We start from the raw sequence: 21,372 nt of genomic DNA on the forward strand, positions 1-21,372 counted from the left end.
GCTCCATACACTTTGGTAGAATGATACTGAATCAAAGGCAAAGAGGCAGTTGCATCCATAGCACGAGTTTAATTAGCTCTTGAGGCTGTACAAGCCCCCATTCTCAGAGTCCACTCCTGGGATTTAAAAGGGCTACACCAGTCAGTGCTGTAAGTCCCCAAGAAGTCTCAAGGGAGGGATCAAGGGTAGAAAGCGGGAGACTCAATTCTTTTCTGCTGGGTCCAGGGACAGAGCCCTGACTTCCCCGTAGACCACAGCGCCTCCAGCCTAGGGAAAGGGTCGGTAGGGGGTGGTAAGGTTCTTGGTTTATTCACGCCGGGCACCCACCGGCTCTTCCCACTACACAGGGGCCTCTCTTCGGACACTCTCGGGAAAACCAAATTAAGAAATGCTCCCGATCAGACGAGAAACTGCACGCCAGCATTGCATGCATCAAGAAGTGGCCGCCTTCTTGGGAACTGCCCGCAGAGCCCCAGAGAGTTTCCTCTAAGCTGCCTGCCATGTGAGGCGCCGCCCAATGTAGGCTGCGGAATCCCCCACGTCTCCCCAGATTGTAAAATTCCCCGAGTATGGTCAAAGGGCGAAAACCGAGCTCCGGGAAGTTGCCTGATGCCCGAAGGTCACCAAGACTGAAGGGGAGCTGCTGGGGCGCCATGTCACCCAACTGGGAACGGCGGTGGAACCAGGGACAGCCTGGGGACCAAACCTACATCCGTTTCAGCTTCCTTGAGGGCCCCCGGCCAACGCTCAAAAAACTGCCCACGACCTTCCTATGCCTGTTGCGCAACACTCCCAGGGAAGGGGGACACCAAGTGTCCCTGCAGACCAGCAACTGGATTCACCTTGGAAAAGGGTGTAAGTTAGCAAGTAATGGTGTTAAAATGTAAAGGCCAGTTAGAGACGGAATGTACAACAATTTCACCAGGACATTCGACCCAAAAGGTACCAGAAAAACAAGTGTGGGAGAGGGAGAGGGAGAGGGAGGAGAGGGAGAGGGAGGAGAGGGAGAGGGAGAGGGAGAGGATATGAATTCCTGTATGATAAATACATTCAAAGTTCTCTTCCAAACAACAGTCTTGAAAAAATTATATTCTGGAGTTGAACGGGGGGGGGGGGGGGGCGGGGGGGGGACGACACAAAACTTCAGTCCCTCTTTATCTGAAATCTCTTACATAAAGCAGGTCAATCCCGCCAGATCTTGTTCTTAGTTTTAGATTATTCCGGTTTATCAACGTCCTAAATGCTTTACGTATGTTACCCCCTATTGGTTCCACCTTCTGTTGTGGAATAACAAATTTCAAAAGTCAACTAATCTAGAGGGCGTCAGCTCTTTGAATTCACTTCCTGCTCCCTAGAATCATTTACTCTTTTTCAATGGCCTTTGTTTTTACCAGTTTGGGTTGTTAATATTAAAATAATATGCCCTCCGTCCAAATCTCGACACAGTCAAGTGAAAACTTTTAGAAATGATGTTACATTTCTCTATCGTTTTGAAGGTGTCTGGAAGTAAGCGGTAGAAACGAGCTTCTTTTTGGGAGGAGGGTGACTTAAAGAAATTCTTATCAGTCTAGCACTCCCAACTTTCCCAAGGCAAGCTTGTAAGTTGCCAAAACATACATTAAACCGCTTTGGAAAACAACCCTGACCCATTTTACCTCGCTATTGCAAAAAAGACTAAAACTTCCCGCTGGGCCAGACTTTCCGGTTGAGTAAAGGAAAAGTCCCCTTTGTCAAAGTTTCAAAAGGAGAACTGCGCATGTTTTCGACAGTTCTCCCCAGAAGCAACTCTCCAGATCATTGTAACCAAAGTTTACAGCCTCTGGGGACTTGCCACCAAAGCTTGAGGCCAGTTTGCACCTCTGGAGGCTGATATGGAGTGGTCTGCGACGGCCCAGCAGTCCCACTCTTTAGTGGGTCCAGGCGGTCGGAGCAAACCCGACCTCATCAGGGACCCCGGCGACCTTCAGCGCAGGGTAGAGGGAGCGGGGCCGAGGAGGCGGGGGCGCTCCGCCCAGCCAGTGCCCAAGGGGCAAACCGGAAAGAGTCCATAGAATTAAATCACCTGCATAAGGCCCACCCCGCTCCTGGCTTCTGCTGAGCCCCCTACAGGGGTGAGTGTCAGAAGCTGCAGTCCGCCAGCAGCCCCCTGGCGGGCTGCGCACTGACGCGCAAACCCGGTGTGCTCCGACCCCGAGTGCTGCGGGTCTCGCGCTACTTGCCTGCGGCCCTGCGCAGGAGCAGCTGGAGAGCACCGATACGTACCGTCCTGCTCCCGCCCGGGCTTTCCTCCGCTCCGACCCCTGGGCCTTCACTCCCCTAGACACCGGAAGGCACTGACGGCGTGGAGGCCTAGAAACTGACGTGGAGCCGGCGATTATAGGGCGTAGCGCTTCCCTGCCCTCCCACTGCGGTAGCCTGGGCTTGCCCTGGACGTGTCTCAACTTACAGTTTCCCTGAGCGGTCCAGAGACCCCACGCACGAAACCCCTAGGAGTCCCTTTTGAGTTGAAAAACCAGCGAGACCGTCAACCGCTGCTTCCTGTTAATGTTTTCCTGTTCTACAACAGCTGAGTGCTCTGTGAAACCGTATTGGATGTTCGAAGTTTTGTTTTATGATCTCTGCTCGTGTTATTACCAGTGTGTGGGAATAGTAAGTGGCAAAAGTGAACGTGCTTTATGGTTTAATCTATTCCTAATAACTACTTCCCTGAGATATTTTAACTATTCCCCCCACTCCCTGTCATTGTTTTGTTTTGTTTTTAAGGGTGGGTGGGGGGATTTTTTAAGTGCGTGTGGGTATTTGCTGGGGGATCAAGCCCAGGGAATTTCCAATGCTAGTGAGATAGGAACTTGGGAATACAGAAAAAGAAAGATACACTGTCAGAAGTGCCTAGAAACTGAGGGAAAGCAGGAAATGTCCATAAACCTTTGAAAAGTAAAACAAGCCTTTCCCACCAACCCCGCCCAGGTCCTTAGTCCTCTACCTAAGGGGCTTAACCCTTAAACCCTGCTCTTGCCTGCACAAAGTAACACGAGGGAAATGTGCAAGCGCTAGAAAAGCTGGCAGGAAATTGAGTCACTCTGCCCTGGCTCCACCTGTAGGCCAGCCCCTAACTACTGTCTGTCTGCATGAATATATCAATCTATCTATATATCTATATATATATATATAATTAAATATATTATTATTATTAAATATATATATTCAACTCAGGGGCACTTTACCACTGAGCCACATCCCTAGCCCTCCTTTTTATTTTGCTTAAAAGCCTCGCTAAATTGCTGAGGCTGGTTTTGAACTTGTGATCCTCCTGCTTCAGCTGGGATTACAGGAGTGCTCCACCTTGCGGGTCCTCTATAAATATTAATACCCCATATCAAGATGTTGCTATATCTCTAGTAATGGCCAGTTTACTACCTCAAATGTGTATTTATTACTTTACCCCAAAAGTTCCCCCTCCCTCCCCCCCCCTCTGACATTGTCTCTTATATACGTCTACTTTCCCAAATAAATCTATATCTCTGGTATGTGCCAAAATTCTTGTCCATTTCATATGCCAAGAACTCTACTTTCCGCGTGTCCTGAGTAGGGTACCCCTCTATAGGACCTCCTGTGACATTAGGACAAGTTATCTACCACTGGATTATATGTCCAGTCCTTAAAGTTTTCTAAATTTTTGGCTGGAGTTGTAGCTCCATGGCACAATGTCTAATTAGCATGTGCAAGGCCCTGGATTTGATTCCTAACACAACTTTTTTTATTTTTTGACAGGAAAATTACAAGAATAATACCAAGAGATTAATACTGATATGACAGCATAAAGAGCTGACCCACCCTAAGTGAAACTAGTGAAAATTATGGCCCTAAAGGCAAATAGCAAATAAACATCAATCTAAAAATATTATATGAAAATTTTTCCATGAAAAAGTCCTGGACTGTGGTACCAGTCTGTCTGCATGAACCAATACCTCTCTGTCCTTCCCCCTCTCATTTTGCAAGACAGATTCGAGACTTCTGCAACCCAAACCACAAAGCTTCCCAGTAGCACTCATCAGAGGAACAGGATGTCAGCATTCTTATTCCTTTTCTTTTCCTAGCCACATGATGCTGAGGCTAAGTCATGGGTTAGGCTAAGTGTGGATTAGAGATAAGGGATTCCCTTCCATCCAGCTGCAATTCATGGAACAGATGCTCCACCTTGGGCTGGAGTGCTAAGATATTGGAATTCTGATTGCCTTTAACCCAGCTCCTCAAATGGTACTCACATGAAGAGAGAAGCTGGGAGGACTTCAGCTTGCTGCCCTTTGTCCACCTAAGCTCTTGGACCACAAACATGACTCTAAGAGAAGCTTGCTATTTTCTAACCCCAGATCCAGAGACTTGGCTCAAAGATTGTGCCTGGGGGTTAAGCAATCCATAAAACAGCCCTTTATCTCTTCCCTAAAGAATGACTTCATTTGCATCAGAACATGGAAAAGTTCAAGCCAAAAAGTGATCTAGCAGAGGTTATGATAATAGATAATTGGGAAGAGATTCAAGATACAGTAGGCTCTCTATTCACTAGTTAAGTGTCCATGGATTCAACCAACCTCATACCAAAATGAAAAAGAAATTGTGTTTTTACTGGACATGTTCAGGCTCCCCGCCCTTATCATTATTCCCTAAAAATACAGTATAACAGTCATTTATGTAGCATTTACATTATATTAGGTATTATAATCCAGAGATTATTTTAAATATACCAAAAGATGTGTGTAGTTTATATGCAAATACTAACCATCTCTTAGTAGGAATTTGAGCATCCAAGGATTTTGATACATGCAGGGGGTTCTGAAACCAATCCCCAGTGGATGTAGAGAAAACTTGTAGGCCAACTAGCTTTCAGGAAAGAACAAATTAAGATAGCTGGGAAGAGCTCTCCTAGAGTAAGAACAAATATTACACAATGACCTTATAAACTATTCCTTCAAAGGGGTTAAATTTCAATTGGATTTGTCTATGGAGCAATTTATTTTGAGTACCTTTGGAAATAATAAAACAATCAGCTGGAAATTAATGACGTTTAACATCTAGATGTGAGTGGTGAGATATGAATTTCATCGAATCCAGCCAATCACTGAACAAATACAGATGTTCCTTAATTTAAGATGGGGTTATGTTTTGATAAACCCGCTGTTTTAGTCAGCTTTTTCACCACTGTGACTAAAAGACCCAGGCAGAACAATTACAGAGCAGAAGTTTATTTGGAGGCTCACAGTTTCAGAGGTCTCAATCCATAGACAGCTGGCTTCATTCCTCAGGACTTGAGGTGAGGCAGAACATCATGGTGGAAGAGTGTGGCAGAGGTAAGCAGCTCACATGGTGATCAAGAAGCAGAGAGAGAGACTCCACTCTCCGGATACAAAATATATACCCCATAGCCACGCCCCCAGTGAAGCATTTCCTCCAGCAATGTTCCACCAGTCTCTAGTCACCATTCAGTTAATCTCATCAGGGATTGATTAACTGATTAGGTTAAGGCTATGACCCAATCATTTCTTCAAACCTTCTTGGATTGTCTCACATATGAGTTTTTGGTGGACATTTTATATCCAAACCATAACACCCACTGAAAACTGAAAACATAAGTTGAAAATGTATATAATACATCTAACTTATTGAATATCATAGTTTAGCAACACAGTTCACCATAGAGTATCAGTTGTTTGATCTCTTGATTGTGTGACTTCTGAGAGCTGCAGCTTTCTGTCATTGCCCAGCATCACAAATGAGTATTATAGTATCTATGGCTAGCCCAGGAAAAAGTCCAAATTCAAAACTTCAAGTAAGATTTTTACTGAATATGTATGACTTTCATGCCCATCATAAAGAGGAACATAGTAAATCTGGCATTATTTGTCATACTGACAAGTCCCAGGGACATGGAGGAGAGATCAGTACTGAGAGTTGTCACATATATTATCTTAAATATCCTTTTTTTTTTCCTTTAATTTTTTTAATTGTTGATAGACATTTATTTTTTTTTTTTATTTTTATGTGGTGCTGAGAATCGAATCCAGTGCCTCACACATGCCAGGCAAGTGCACCACCACTGAGCCCCAGCCCCAGCCCCAGCCCCCTTGAAATATCCTTTTTCCAACAAAGAAATTATCAGGCAGGCAAGGAAACAGGAAACTATGACTCATACATTGAAAACAAAACAAAAAGCTTATGAGAATGACCAGATGTTGGATTTGTCACAAAAAAAGGAATTCAAATAGCTATTCTAAACATGTTCAATGAACTAAAGAAAATATGATTAAAGAAGTAAAAGGTAGGGTGGGGTTGTAGATCAGTGGTAGAGCACTTGCCTAGTACATGTGAGGCTCTGGGTTCGATCCTCAGCACCACATAAAAATAAATAAAGGTATTAAAAAAAAAAAGTAAAAGGTAAGGGTGACATTTATTTGCTGTCACATCAAATAGAGACTCAGTAAAGAGATAAAGATTATTTTAAAATTAACCAAGTAGAAATTCTAGAAAATATAATTCTGGAAATTATGAAAATACCAAAAATTGCAATAACTGAAATAACTTCATTAGGGGCTCAATAGCAGATTTGAACTAGCAGAATAAGAAGCTAATTTATAGACAGATCTATTAAGATTATACAAGCCAAAGAATAGAGAAAAAGAACAAAGAAAAATGAAGGAAGTCATAATATAATCCCAGCGATTTGGGAGGTTGAGGCAGGAGGATCATAAATTTGAAGACAGTCTTGGCAATTTAGCAAGGATCTAAGCAAGTTAGTGAGACTTTGTCTCAAAATGAAAAACAAAAAGGCAGATACTTTTTGGGGATGTGGCTGAATGGTTAAGTGCCCCTGGGTTCAATCTCTGGTGGTGGTGGGCGGGGGGTGATGAAGAAAGTCTCAGAGAAATGAGGGACACCATTAGGCACAGCAATAGACTTGGAAAGTCTTTCAAGACTTTAGCCAATTTCCCCATTGACTTTTAGTAACAGATAAAGGCAGATGTATGGGAAGTCACTCTGAATGACCTGCGCCTTCCATCCTGAAGCAAGAGGCTCTGACTGATCACTACTAGTGACTTGGGTGATGTCCTAGTTCAGAAAGTTGAGGGCGTGTCTTCAGATGTAGGCGTGTCACCCATGGAATTGAGCTACACTCACCTATTCCTTTATAATACTACCCCTTTGCGCTGTTTAGGATAGAATGTTCCATGGGAACTCCCTTTGTGTGTCCCCTTCTCTTGCTCTGCCTTTGGGTGTGGCCTTCCTAGATGTCACTCAACCTGCTGACAGTAGACATCAAGAAGCTAGACTCAACCCCCTGAAACCTGACCCCTTGCCTCATTTGAATGGCTTCTGCTCAATAAAAGGGTCAGCAGGTGCTCGCTCCCCTCCCCACTCTGCGCACCCTTAAGGTCAGAGGAGCCATCACAGAAAAAGATACCTCTGTCTCTTGTGTGATTATTTTGTGCAGCCCAGTTCACCTGGAGTGACCCTGAGTGTTTTAGTCATGAAGAACACAACACAGATGTATATTATTGTGACTTCATTATAATTTTCTTTTTGGTGTTAGTATGTCCTGCCTTGTATTCTCTCTAATACATAAAAATTATTTTAATAATTTTTAAAAGTTTCCATCTCATCAGAAAGTATTACATTGTTGGGTTTTTTTTTTTTTTTTTTTTTTTGGTATCAAGAATTGAACCCAGTGGTGCTTTACCATACATCACCAGTCCAGTCCCTTTTCTTTTTTTATTTGACAGGGTCTTGCTAGCTAAGTCACTGAGCCTGGCCTCAAATTTATAATCCTCCTTCCTCAGCCTCCTTAGTTGCTGGGATTACAGGTGTGCACCACTGTTCCTGGGATAAAAATGTTACATTGTTATTTCAGGGTTTCCTCCAAGATATATTCAAGGTAATTGGCTTATTATAATATGTATATTCACTATATATGATGTTAAAGCTCTGCTCAATAGTGAGCAATACTCTTAATCACTCATAAAAACATATTTGATAGAAAGGTTGTCTGTACTGGATATTATCACACATTTGATTAGTAATGATATCACTAAGTTAATCAAGTTGATAGGCTTAAAATAATAAATTCTACAGTCCATAGTAAAATCAAAAATTTTTTCTAAGATGGCACAAGCTGGAAAATCAATTTCCAAAACATCTTTCAAATTTTGTAACAGGCTCTTTTCTGGATCCCATGAGTTATCCTGCTCATTTTAATTCCCTGGAGTCATACTATATGGTCTGCTCCAAGAAATCAGCACTTAGGAAGCATAGTAAAATGATAGATTCTACCTCTATATTTATGGAAGCATCATTCCCTAATGCATTCTGCATACTGTTGCACTCTATGTAGGGTTTTTGTTTGTTTGTTTGGCTCAAGTACCCAGGTCTCATTGATTTCATCCATAACATCCCCAAATGCCTTCAGTGATTTTAATGCTGCCAAAACTGACTATGAATGCTTATCAAGGAGCTTTGTGGTATCCAGGAAACAGAAAATGGAACAGGAAAATCCACAAATCAATCTGGCGATTCTTCAGGGTACTTGGCTTTCAACTTAAGAGTGATTAGATGCTCTCTACCAGAGGCATTTTTGGCTTTTAACTCTATGCTACATATACAAGTTTTCCAACTGAGAGTTCCTATCTCTTTAATAAGGCAACTGAGTGGGGGTGGGGGAAGTAATGCATATAGCTCTTATCTATTCTTTCAAGTAACTTCCAAAACTATCTTCAACTTCACCATAAAGTTCATTAGATCAAGAAAGTGTTCTCTGTTACACCAACTGATGGTGTCCATTAAGCATTGTTCTCTGCCACCAACTATGTAATGATCTCATATTCTTCAGTTACAGATCTTCTGCAAAAATATTCTAAAGTGGAAGTTTGTTCCCTGAGCCAGAATGAATCCTTCATACTCTGTTTTCTCCAGGTTTTCAGTGTCTGGAGAGCAATAAAGAGACTAAATGGGCAGGTGCTTGCACATGCACAGTTGGCATGTTGGCATGTACCTGCATTCATCTATCTATCTATCTATCTATCTATCTATCTATCTATCTATCTCTTTCTTTCTATCTGTCTTTCTATCTCTATCTAGCTTACAATAGACTTGTGACTCCCTACTTTAATCACTGGGAGAAACTCTGTTTAAATCAATATTTATTTTGATGCTCAGCTCATTCCAGATTTGGCCAAGAGAGTCCCTTCAAGTTGGCTTCTGTGTCCTTTTGACATGCATTTCTTGTTCTTTGAGTACTTCCTTGTTTTCTGGCACACTCAAATGTTGCATGTGCAATTTGTCCTTTCCCTGCCTCAGTGCTGGAATCAGTCATTTCTTCAAGAAGTCTTGATTCCTTTAAGTAAAGTCTTTATTATTTAGAAGCCAAGATCTGTATGTTTAATTTTCTTTTCTTTTCTTTTTTAACTTTATTTTATTTATTTATTTTTATGTGGTGCTGAGGATTGAACCCAGTGCCTCATACATACTAGGCAAGTGCTCTACCACTGAGCTACAACACACACCGCCCCCCTCCCAGCATATTCTGTTTTTTAATTGTTATTGGCAGGTAACTGATCCAAAATCTTCTCAATGGACCGACCTATAGGATATATATATATATATATATATATATATATATATATATATATATATATATACACACACACACACACACACACACACACATTTTTTGTTCTTTGAGTACTTCCTTGTTTTCTGGCACACTCAAATGTTCCACGTACAACTTGTCCTTTCCCTGCCTCAGTGCTGGAATCAGTTTTATATATATATATAATATCCACATGCATATATTTACATCTATATTTATTTCTATTCATGTCTATATTTCTTGAAATTCATGGGCCCCCACAAACTATTTCCATTCATTTTCAAAATGGCAGAGTTTATTAGATTTTATTTTTATAACTCCTTTCTCCAACAATGAGATATTTACTTATTTGTGTAACTCTCTCATATCTAACCAATCTCTCAATGTCACCTTTGCCCCTCTCCTGCATAGACCCCCCAACCTACTCAGGCTCTGATAACACCCCACACCAGACAGTCTCTCCTCTTGAATGCTTATATTGCCCTGCCCCTCATAATGACTTTAGAGTTGGATTATTTAGGAAGGAAAGGGTGAAAGGAAGAAGGAGGGAGAAAGTTTTTAAAAGTTATAAATGGGAAGGGGAGATAGAGGTCACTTTTTGGATAAAAAAAAAAAACCACAGATAAGAGGAATAAGTTTTTGTGTTCTACAGCACAGTAGGGAAACTATAGTTAATATTTTTGTTGTTTATATACATCTGTGTGTGTATATATATGTGTGTCTGTATTTTTTTTTCTTTGCAGTGTTGGTGAATGAACTTAGGAATTCATACAGGCTAGATGAACACTCTACCAGCACTATTGTATATATCAAAATAACTAGAAGAAAAGGTTTTTGTTTGCTTGTTTGTTGTTGCATTTTTATACTGGTATGGAACTCAGGGTCTCTTTACAATTGAATACATCCTCAGTCCTTTTTATTTTTAATTTGAGACCAGGTCTTGCTAAGTTGCTGAGAGCCTCACTAAGTTGTCAAGCCTGATCTTGAACTTGTGACCTTCTGCCTTGGCATCCCAAGTTGCTGGAATTACAGGCATGCACCATTTCACCTGGCCAGAAGAAATGATTTTCAATGTTCCCAACACACAGAAAATGTAAATATTTGAGGCTATCAACATGATAATTGCCATAATTTAGTCATTACATATTGTATACATATATTCCATAAATATGTACTATCACTATGTATTGATTTTAAAATGGTTTTCAAAAATCATGAATTAATGTTGAATTTAATCAAGTGCTTTTCTTCATCTCCCCAGAGGCAATCTTTTCATTCTTTTAAGTAATTATTTTGTGTTTCCAAATAATATGTTTATAGCTGGGTGTGGTGATGTGGGTCTGAAATTGCACTAATTGGGAAGCTGAGGTAGGAGTATAACTTGAGCCTAGGAGTTTGAGAGCACCCTGGGCAACATAGTGAAACCCTGTCTCACATCATAATCATAATCATATTAATGTGCTTATATTGCTACATCTTGATTTTTTGGAAGCAGGAGGTTAAGACATTTCCTATTTACTTCATAGTATACAAGAGGAGACTGTAGCTCTTTAACATTGTTCCCACTCTGTTTGCCCCTGTGTTAGTCAGCTTTGTGACAAAATACCTGAAAAAAAAAAAAAAACTTAGAGGAAGAAAGATTTATATTGTGTCATTGTTTCAGAGGTTTCAGTTTTTGTTGAGTTGGCTTCTTTGCTATGGGCCTATAGCGAGACAGAGCATCATGGTGGAGAGGGCCTGGTGGAGCAGAGCTGCTCACTTCACTTCATGGTAACTAGGAAGCAGAGGGAGAGTGATCACAAGGAAAAGGGTGGGGACAAGATATGCCCATTCCAAGGCACACCCCCAGTGACCTACTTTCTCTAAGTAAGACCCACCACTTATGATTTCCACCACCTCCCAATAATCCATGCAGCTAAGAATCCCTCATTGTATTAATCCATTGATGTCAGAGCCCTCAAAGGTATAATCACTTCCCCAAATCCCCACCTCTGAACACTGCTGCATTGGGAAACAAACCTTCAACACATGAAACTTTGGGGAACTTTCTAAATCCGAATCATAACAACCATTAACTTCTTCTCAAAATAGTTACATTCTGATTTTTGATTAGATTAATCTTCAGCAATTATGCTACAGCTTGAGTATCTCTTATCCAAAATGTTTAGGGCAGGGGCTGGGGATGTGGCTCAAGTGGTAGCGCACTTGCCTGGCGTGCATGCGGCCCAGGTTCGATCCTCAGCACCACATACAAAAATGTTGTGACCGCCGAAAACTAAAAAAAATAAATATTGGGCTGGGGATGTGGCTCAAGCGGTAGCGCGCTCGCCTGGCATGCGTGCGGCCCAGGTTCGATCCTCAGCACCACATACAAACAAAGATGTTGTGTCCACCAAATACTAAAAAATAAATATTAAAATTCTCTCTCTCTCTACCTCTATCTCTCTCTCACACTCTCTCTTTAAAAAAAAATAAATAAATAAATATTAAAATTCTCTCTCCCTCTCTCTCTCTCTCTTTAAAAAAAAAATAAAAAAAAAAAACACTAAAATGTTTAGGGCTAAAATTGCTTTTGATATCATATCTTAAAACTACTTTAGAACTTTTGCACATTCATAATGAAATATCTTGGGGATAAGACTTAATTTTAACCATAAAATTCATTTGTTTCATATATATCTCATATGTATAACTTGAAGATAATTTTACACACATTTTATGGTACCTTTACTTTGACTGCAACCCATCACCAGAGGTCAGGTGTGAAATTTTCCACTTGTGACCATCAGGTTGGTACTCAAAAAGTTTTGAATCTTGAGGCATTTTAGATCTCAGATTTTTGGATTAGGATGCTCAACCTTACTGCAGTCATGCAGATAAGAGTCACAACCCAGTCACAGCCTACCAAACTATGATTACTTTCCTGCACAACTTCTCGTTTTCCCTAGAGTTAATAATTGTCTTGGCTGGGCATGGTGATACATGCCTGTAATCCCGGTGGCCCAGGAGGCTGAGGTAGGAGGATTGCAAGTTCAAAGCCAGCACCATCAACTTGCTTTGTCTAAGCAACTAAGCAACTCATTGAGACTCTATCTCTAAATAAAATACAAAAAAAAAAAAGGGTGGGGGAGGGGATGGGGATGTGGCTCAGTGGTTAAGTGCCCCTGGGTTCAATCTCCAGTACCAAAAAAGAAACAGCAACAACAACAAAACACTCTTGTTTGGTAGTTTTCTATGTAATTCAACCTTAAACTCTTCATCATTTATTCAAATCTTGTCTTAATCTATTGACATATAAGTATATCATTAATTTCAAGTTCCTGGAGAAGTCACTTCCTGAGCCATTGGTCATGCATTCTGAAAGTTTATAATATGTTCCTTGAATCCATAACTCAATTCACTGGCTGGGCACTCATCTGGAAACTCACATCCTCATAAGTGTTTAGGAAATATTTGTTTAGTTGGTTTCATTTTCATTTTTTCTGTTTTTCTTCTTTCTCTATTCTTTGGGTATTGTGCTTTCTGAACCTGCTTTGTATATTTTTCTCCTATTTTCCATTGCTTTGACTTTTTTTTTTAACTTTATTTATTATTATTTTTTTATGTGGTGCTGAGGCTTGAACCCAGCGCCTCGCACATGCTAGGTTGCCACAGTCCGGCTGCAGCAAACTAGGGAGGCGGGGGTGTTAAGAATAACTTGTGTACGTTGATACAGCAGGAGTGGAAGCCATTTATTGCAGGACAGGAGCAGTATTTATACATTCCACACAGCTTATCTAATTAGCATAAACTAGATACATCAGTCAACCAATCAGGAATCTCCACACTTAATGGCTCGCTTTTGTTACTTCTCAAACCATTCCCTCTGGCACTTTGCCAGGCACCATCCAGACTTGTTTAGGAACTCTAACATTCCCCTGGCAAAATGCCAGGTGTTATTTTGACTTGTTTACAGACTCTAACACTAGGTGAACGCTCTACTGCTGAGCCAGCCCTGCTTTGACTTTTTACTCTACTTTCTGTGATACTTTCTCTATTTCCCAACTCTTTTTCCTCTATCTCCCAACTCTTCTATTTTTTCCCCAATCTCGGAGTTAAGAATTATAGATAGCTACATTAGAAAAAAAGTTGAATCTTTTCTAAAACTGTGAAATGTAAAAAGATTCAGAAAGGTGCATGAAATGTGAATATTCACTTTAATGAAGAGCCACAAGTCAAATATGCAGGTAACCATCACCCAAGATGCACAATAGAAACATCTCAAAGGGCTCCTGAATGCATAGAAGTTCTTTGCAAGCTTAGGCAAAGATTTCTTAGAACATACACACACAAAGCATTAACCATAAAAGAAAACATTTAAAAATTGTTCTTCATTAAAACTTTTAAATCTCCTCTAGAAAAAGATCACTTGTTTAAAAAAAAAAGCACATTTTTTTTTCAAATGGGCGAAATATTTGAACAGACATTTCACAAAAAAGGATGCACAAATAGCCAATAAGAACGTGAAAATGTGCTCAATAGCATTCATTATGAAGGAAATGTAAATTAAAAGATTACCAGAATGACTAAAATCAAAAATTCTGACAATACAAAGTATCAGTGAGAATGTGAAACAGTTGCAACTCCAACACATAGCTGGTAGCAAAGTCAACTGATACAACTTGGAAAACAGTTTGGCTGTTTATAAATTGTGCTTTCCATATGACCCCTCAAAAGCACTCCAAAGTACTTATTCAAGATTTTTTTAAGTGTATATCCATGCAAAGAGTTGAACACAAATGTTCATGATGGTTTTTCTAGTGATAACAAAAATCTAGGAGTAATTTAATTATCCATCAGTAGATAAACTGATAAGCCATGTGTGCTTTAGCCATACAATAGAATACAGTAAATGGGAACAAATAACTGATTCATGCAACAACACGGATAATTGTGTCTCACATGCATGATGAAGCATTTAGAAATAAACTAAAATGCATCAAAGTGGGGCTGGGGTGCAGTTCGGTGGTAGAGTCCTCGCCTAGCATGTGTGAGGCCCTGAGTTTGATCCCTGGCTCTGCAAAACATGGAAAAACAAAATTCATAAACTAGAAGATATGTGAATGGATGTGTTAAAGCAAGTGTAATAAAATTTACTGCTAGAATCTAGTGGTGAGTATATGGGTGCACATTATAATTCTGTCTCCTTTGCTTTATGATTGAATATATTTATACTAAAATGTTAGAGAAGAAAACAATGTGCTGAGTCAAAGAATCCAGATACAAAAACATTTTACCATATGGTTTATTTGTACAAAATTCTAGAGTAGACAAAACAAATCTATAGTGACAGAAAGTTCTTTAGTGTTTACTTGTGGGCAAGAAGTGTTGATTGCCTAAGGGCATGAGGAAACTTTTGGGAATAATAGAACTATTCTGTACTTTGTATGATGGAAATATTCATTTGTCAAAAGCCACCAAATTGTGTACTTAAAGTGAGTGTATTTGTGTATGTAAATTATACATTGATTAAGTCGATTTTGGAATGATTTGAAGAAAAAAACGGGCAAACAAAAGCAGGAAGCTCTTCTTCTCAGGAAGCTATGAGATCCTAAGTGTATCTAATCAATTCTGAACATCGAAGTGGATGATCCAACTAAGCTGTGCTCAATATCAGTGTTTTCATTTTCCCTTTTGATTTGGTCAGATTAACAGACAGGATTCTTCCCATCTCCTGTTTGCATAGGAAATGCCCGGCTGCCAGAGCTCCTGATGGGGAGTGGGGAAGATGGATGAGGTTTTCTAGTCCGGAAGGTATCATTTATCTTGATCCTACTCTTTGTTCCTCTTAACAAAACCCTTTCTTCCTTTGCTTCTACAACTCCATTCACTCCAGATTTACCTCCTACCTCTCTGATCATTAATTGTCTGTCTCTTTGTAGACTTCAATTCCTTTGTCTTTTTTCATAAATTCATTTGCCTTTTAAGTATTGGTTTGCATTTGACTCTTCTCTTTTTAATAACCCTAATTTAGTTACCTTTTGTTTCAGTGCTCATACATCCCTTGGTAGTATTTCTGTAGTTTTTGCATCCATCCAATCTCTGCCACATGCTGTTAAGAGTTCTGTCTCTTGTTGTCCTTTTTGAAGTACTAAAGGAATATGTTGATTACAGGGTCAAACAGAGAAGGGTAGTCAAGGTCAGAAGAGAGAAAAATCATCAGCACCTGACGGCCACCAGCTGGGTCAGCAGAGTTACAGACTTGGAGGGAGATGCTGACACAGATGGAGGGGAAGCTTAGGTGCAGATGTGGCCTCTCTATGTCATACTGTTGCTCTGTGATGACCTATTTCCATTCTGCTCTTCCATAGCAGGGGAGCCTGTTCTCAACATCAAGTCAATGTGCAGGCACTCTGGTTTTCCTTCTTTTATTTGTGAACTCTTTTATCATAAAATGTTTGGGAAGAAAATATTGTGATAAATGAAAGAAGCTAAACACAAAGGAATATACAAAAGAATAGATACCTTTTCAGTGCTTAACACCAGAGTTAAATATAGAACTATTTCCCCATGGCTCAGGACACAGGCTCCATGGGACAATCTCTCATGCACACATCCCCTCCTGGGGCCTACAGTGCTGCTTTTGCTGGGGAAGCTACGTTTGAATGTAGACATGCAGTAAGTGGTAGCTATTATTATATCTTAGGCATATTAATATGTGCTTTATACTCCACCCATTGCCTGGATCATTATTCCCATTTTGTTAAGGTGAAAACTGAGGTTCCGAGAGGCTCAATAATTAGGTAACAGAGTTTAAAGGCATACATACAATAACAGGCAGAGATGTGATTCAAAACAAGGGAGTCTCAATCCAGAGACCATGCTCTAGGAGAAGAGTGTTGTGTGTTATTAACCAAAGAGGTGGCCATGCTGAGAAAAGACACTTGCTACCTCTACTTCACATAGTGACACTGGGGCACTGGCTACATTTGGATAATCAGGCCAACCAATATCCAGCCTGAATTCCTCTATATCCTAAAGCAGGTGTTTCTAGACTGTGGATTGTATGGAATAGTAATTGGAACCAGATCTTATGATACCAAGCTTTGTTTGGGCAAAATAAGGATTTTTAAAAGAAATATATCTACTCCAAAATAAAGATTTATTATCTACTATCTCTTTAATTTCATGAAAGGGAAAAACAAAAATATAAATAACAGTAACCAAATATTGAATACTCCTTTAAATTGAATACTTTGAGTTTTATATAAGATTCACTACATTGTACATGTTTCTTATTTTTTTCATAAACTAAGGAAAAATTTCTTACAGATCGGCATCTGTCCTTAATTTGAAAATCACTATTCTAGAAGTCCAGGCTCTGCATCTTCATCACCATCTCCAACCTACCTGTCCTAATGAAAGTCCTTAATTGCCTGGTTCCTACCACTTTATAACATGCCACTGTGACTTACAACCTAGCTCACACACGTCTTTGCCTGAGGGTTTTTTTTTTTTTTTTAAAACCAAGTATTGAACCCAGGAGCACTTAACTACTGAGCAACATCCCCAGACTTTTCCATTTTTTATTTTGGGACAGGGTCTCATTAAGTTGCTTAGGCTGGCTTTGAACTTATGATCCTCCTGCCTCATCCTTCTGTGCCCGGCTTGTTTTGTTTTGTTTTTTGTTTTGGTCCACATTGGGAGCCCACATCACCTTCCTATTTGACAGACTAGGAGGGCCAGACTTTTAACTTCCTTCCCCCCGTGTCATTCCCATCCCTGTCTCCAGAAGTCCTTGTACAGTGTCTGTGTACTCTAGCCTACAAGTCTACTCTCCATCACATTGCTCTAGAAAGGGCCATCCCTTGGGTTTAGGGATGTGCATACCTGCAGTATGGATTGCTATTGGGATTTGGAACTGGGGAACACCAAGATTCCTTAGTTCTCCCATCAGTATAAAAGTAATAATATAATAGTTCTAAACTCAGAATTACCGTACACATTACTCTTTAGAATATGTCTGGCATATGGTAGGTGCTGAATAAATAAATTGATTTTTATTTACCTGGTATTGATCTAGCCTGGGAATATAAGAGGAAAAGAAAAAGGTCCTACACTTAGAGCATAGAAGTTGTACCACCAACCCCTACTCTGCCTCTTCTTAAATACTCCCTGGCTCCATGGTTAAATGCAAAGGACCAAATAAACTTTTTTAAAAATCTGGTCATGGGGCTGGGATTGTGGCTCAGTGGTAGAGCGCTCCCCTAGCACAGGCAGGACCTGGATTCGATCCTCAGCACCACATAAAAATAAAGGCATTGTGTTGTGTCCATCTAGACTTAAAAAAAAAAAATCTGGTCATATCAGGAGCCTATACTATAACATACATTAATTCATTTGTTTACCAAACAAATATTTTTGAGCTCTCACTATGTCCCAGGTACTATATAAAGAAATAGAGTCCTGTCCTCAAAGCATTCCCAAGGAGGATGTGCAGATGTAAAATTTTTGAAAGAAGAATCTGTCACCTGAGTGATCTGGACGGACTGTACTTGGGAAAGGATCACTATGCCTTGGGCTAGAGATTTGCTACATCCCTTCCTTAGAAGAGGAAAAGAAAAAAACACAAAAAGAAACAGCTAGTTCAAAGTCCAAATTCTTATTTTATGGATGTGAAATGTCCAGGTTGCTACAAGATTACCAGGGTTTTCAGCCATACTGAGACAGTGGTTCTTTGTGTAGGTTGTTCAACAGTGTTGTGCCAGCCTACAGGAGGAAAGCCAGATTCACAGAAGGTTGTTCTTTTAGAAGAAAGCAACACTAATAATCTGTGCAACTTCACAGAAGCCTTATGAGTTCAGTAATTCTAGTTACTCTACCAAAATAATGTAATTATATTTGATTTTGTAAGGTATACAACAATGATCTCCTATTTTAGTGTTTTTCAATAAAGTTTTGATTATGGACAACCCCCCCATTGAATAATGTGCTATGCATGCATTTACATGTACTCACACACAAAATGTTGATAATGCATATGAAGTATATATGAGGTAATACCTTGTTTATCAAGAAATAATTTTTAGCCCTTAAAGTGGCCAAGAACTAGAAAGTAAGAAAAAAATAGGCATTTAAATATACAAAATAGGTACCACCAAATTAATTCAGTTGATTTATAAGATCCTTGGGGTCTAGTTATTTTTATTGCAAATGATAACAAGTTCCTTGGCTGGTTTCCTGGGTTATTAGGAGCTGAGAATTAAAAAAAAAAAAAGCTGGATCAGAAGCAAGAGTAGCAGCTGGTCATGAAAGATGCAAAAGTATATATGATGAAAATGATCAAAAAGGCATCTGGAGTCATCGATTATCTAGGCATCGCTGTGCCATGAACCAGTGCAATAACAGATGTTTTCAATCAGACCATGAGTCAGGCAAAGGCAAAGGATATTCTGTGCATACTGTTTCAAGAGAAAGAAAAATATTCAATGCATTTTAGAGGGGTTTTGTGCAAAACAATTCAAAAATAAAAAAGGTTTAATTTGTATAGAGTTGAATTATTAGGAGGATTCATTTAAATGATGATATAAAATAAATTGGAAAATATTGCCTTTGATTATTACTAATATATAACATTGAATTTTGCAGTGAGAACAACTAAAGTATAGTCTAAAATAAAAGGCTATTTATAAATTCAAGATAAGAATGAAAGAAAGACTTAAGCTGGAGTCATTGGGGGAGGAAGATTGGAGAGAGGTCTAAAAACTACTTAAGCAAAAGCATGATTGTAAAATTGGGAAGAGATCATTTGAATAAAAGTATCATTGTCTCTAGGTCAAGAGTATATATTCTTTAAACATTTCTGCTTTTTCAGTTTTTAAATGTTTTTTAAAAAGTTGGAAAAATGTTATGTTAGATTTCCATTGTTGTGACAAAATATGCAAGAAAATCAAATCATAAGGAGGGAAGATTTATTTTGGCTCATATTTTTGTAAGTTTCCATCCATGTTTGCATGGCCTAATGCTTTGGACCTATGGCAAGGCAAAACATCAGTACAAGGAACATGAGGCATTACCTGCTCACCTCATGGTAGTCAGGAAGCAAAAAAGAGAGGAAGGGTAAGGTCTCAATATACCCTTCTAGGGTATGCCCACCCCAGCAACCTAACTTCCTTCAACTAGGCCCCACCTCCTAAAAATCTGCAACCTCCCAATAGCTTGTTGATGGGAACCAACTCAAACACATGAGCTTTGGGGAGATATTTAATATCCAAACCATAACAAATACCTACATGTGATTATGTATTCTACCAATTATATTTGAATGCAATTCAAGACTTTTCAAATGTCTCATTTAGCTTAAAATTTTCATCTTGAGGTTTTGGTGTTTTTTTTAAATATAAACATTTTCTGTACAAATATTAGTCAAAAACAACCATATCAAGAGAAAAGTATTTTCTCTGAAGTTTGGTATTAAAACCCAGATGTTCTACTGGGAAGATGTTAATCAGGGAGATGCTTTGCAAGGAATGACTGTATGTTTCTGTTTCTTGTTTATTTTTTTAATCTTTCTTGACTAATCTTTAAGGTGGAAGAAGGCAGGAACCATGGCTCTTTTTTTCTCATTGTACATCCAAAACTTAACACAGTACCTGGCATCCAGAAGTTCCCAGTATTATTTGGGCAATACTTGCTGTTTTAATAAAGTAACTCTGAAACTACAACAGCTTAACACCCACAGAAATTTAGTGTGTCTTGCTATTCAATATAGGTGTTTCTGGTGGGCAGCTCTCCAGGGAAAAGCTGATTTTAGGGACTGAGACTCTTCATATGTTGGCGTAATCATTCCAAGAATACTTATTATCCTCAGCATTCTGTCATCAGAAGGAAAAGAATATGAAGAAGGTGTATCTACTTTTTGAAAGCTTGTCCTAGAAATGACACACTTTACTTTTATGCCCATTCCATTGGAACAGCGAGAGTAAGCCTGAGCTGGAAAATCTAGCTACATATTATCTTGAAGGACACTGGCTTTCTCTTATGCACTCTGGGAACTAGGGCAAGCTATTGTTATCTAGAAAGCTACTGCCGGGACAGTTGCTCCTTGGGATGCTGGTCATACAAACAAGCTAACACTGATGCTGTCATTGCTTCTGCAGTTGAAGATACAAAACTCTTCTCTGAGTAGGGATGGGTGTAGTACTGAGGATCCTGTTGGATAGCATTCATGTTACTTGACCAGCTGGCTATCACTGGACAGAATGCTGTGAGGGAGAGGAAGCTATGCTTGGCAAGTCACCTTAAGGGACAGAGGTGCTATCTGTTCAGTCTGTTACCACTGAATTCTTAGAGTAGTCACTGATTTTTTGTAAGTCTTCCCAAATAAACCAAATGTCTCCCATGCTTTCCTCTAGGCATTTTCTTTGACTTTCCTGCAATTTACCCACTGCCCTGGCATAACTGAGCTGTGGATGTGACAGCAGCCATTTCCCAAGAACAATTCCATAATATGGAAAGGAGGCATATTTTAGTGGTCAGCCAGCCATCTCTGCCATAGTAATTAAATACATGTTGAATGATGAATAAAGTTTCTTAGACTTCCTTTTTCTTTGCAATAACATACCATGCAAATCTCAGGATATGGAGCTTGAATACTGTCCATGCAACAACTGGTGGTTCTGTTGATTTTATATCTTCTCTACTGGCAAGCTGAAATAACAAGGATTGGAGTAACCTTCTGCTGAAACAAGAAAAGATCA

At 39.5% G+C, this 21,372-nt stretch overlaps 1 protein-coding gene and 2 pseudogenes across 12 annotated transcripts in view; 1 reads left to right on the forward strand and 2 right to left on the reverse strand.

Annotated features, from left to right (window-relative positions):
• Cflar (CASP8 and FADD like apoptosis regulator) overlaps window positions 1–2,932 on the reverse strand; it is a 57,600-nt gene extending 54,668 nt beyond the window's left edge. For 5 of the 12 annotated variants that reach the window (XR_011709082.1, XR_011709087.1, XR_011709088.1 and 2 more), the window contains exon 1: window positions 2,263–2,928. The gene's annotated coding sequence lies outside the window, so the exon portion shown is untranslated. Of the gene's footprint in view, window positions 1–2,062; window positions 2,148–2,219 lie in introns of those variants that run through there. The other 7 variants (XR_011709089.1, XR_011709085.1, XR_011709084.1 and 4 more) reach the window with 6 other exon arrangements.
• Window positions 2,933–7,862: 4,930 nt separating this feature from the next.
• Window positions 7,863–12,457, reverse strand: LOC114097887 (E3 ubiquitin-protein ligase FANCL pseudogene; annotated as a pseudogene).
• A 5,727-nt stretch (window positions 12,458–18,184) lies between these two features.
• LOC139707641 (small ribosomal subunit protein eS27-like pseudogene) lies at window positions 18,185–21,000 on the forward strand (annotated as a pseudogene).
• Window positions 21,001–21,372: the final 372 nt, after the last annotated feature.

This window comes from Marmota flaviventris, chromosome 11 (genome assembly GCF_047511675.1).
Source record: "Marmota flaviventris isolate mMarFla1 chromosome 11, mMarFla1.hap1, whole genome shotgun sequence".
NCBI lineage: Eukaryota > Metazoa > Chordata > Mammalia > Rodentia > Sciuridae > Marmota > Marmota flaviventris.